We start from the raw sequence: 1,103 nt of genomic DNA, 5'->3' as shown, positions 1-1,103 counted from the left end.
CAGCCCTGGCCTGTTTGCTGTGGCCTGTCCTAGCTAAGTTAATATCTAAACGAGCTTAGGGGGAGGCTCCCCAGAAATCCAATAGTGGTGGAGTGGGGGTGCAGGGGCTTTCCTCTCTCCTTAGCCAAGACTCTGAGGGTGGACTCGGGGATGACTGCATAGAGAAGTGTCCCAGTTCCCCCCTCAAGGGCTGGAGTGGTGGAGGGGGTACCCCTTCTATGAAACCCTCCCCTCCCCCCCTGTAAGTAGCCTAGAACAGGTGGACTGCGGGCACTGAACTCAGGGTGTCATTTGGGATTAGCTGGTGTTTGTTTTAGCAGCCGAGAAACCAAAATAGGGCAAGAGGAAACTTCTCCCTCCCCCACCCCTGGAAGTGACGGTCCCCATTTCCACTCTTGTGAAAGTGGAGAGAATTTCAGGGGTCACCGCTCAAACGGAGGTCAGGCAGGCATTGCTCTCCCATTTCCCAATCAGCATCGCTGGCATGACCAGACATACATATAGCATTTAGCCACCTGTCCCTGGGACCCACCTGAAAAGAGCCTTCTGATCAACCCCTGGGACAAAGTCCCCCCCTGGCTGGGTCTGAAGTGTTTCTGCATGCAGCATGCAATGCATGGCTTTCTCCTTTTTTTTTTCTTTTTTTTTTTTTTTTTGTAGGAGACAATTTTCCTTGGTAAATTGGGACCATTGTCCATTGTTCCTAAGTCACTCCAAGCTCTCTCGGCAGCTCTGCAAGAAGGCAAATTATACATGTTAACTAAGGGAAGAAAACACATCATCCGAGAAGCATCCCTGGAAGAAGGCTTTCTCTGTCCCCAAATGATTCTCTGTGGTTGTTTAACGTGCTTATTAAAGAAGATGCTGACCCCTCTTTGTGAGACCAGGGTGCTTGGAAGCAGTTCCTGATTGGGCCACATAGTTGCAGACCTGCCTGTCTGTTTGCCCCCTAAGATGAAATCAAGCCCACCAGCTTGGGGAATCTTGCCTATCAGAGAGTCCCAGATCCCCCGCCTAACAATGATAATATACATTCATGCAACAAAGATTTATTAAGCATGTGCTATGGGGCTGGCTTTACTTATTAGTGCTGGGAACACAGT

This window comes from Choloepus didactylus, chromosome 25 (assembly GCF_015220235.1).
Source record: "Choloepus didactylus isolate mChoDid1 chromosome 25, mChoDid1.pri, whole genome shotgun sequence".
NCBI lineage: Eukaryota > Metazoa > Chordata > Mammalia > Pilosa > Megalonychidae > Choloepus > Choloepus didactylus.
The sequence above is the reverse complement of the archived record's forward strand: the minus strand, read 5'-3'. Positions refer to the sequence as shown.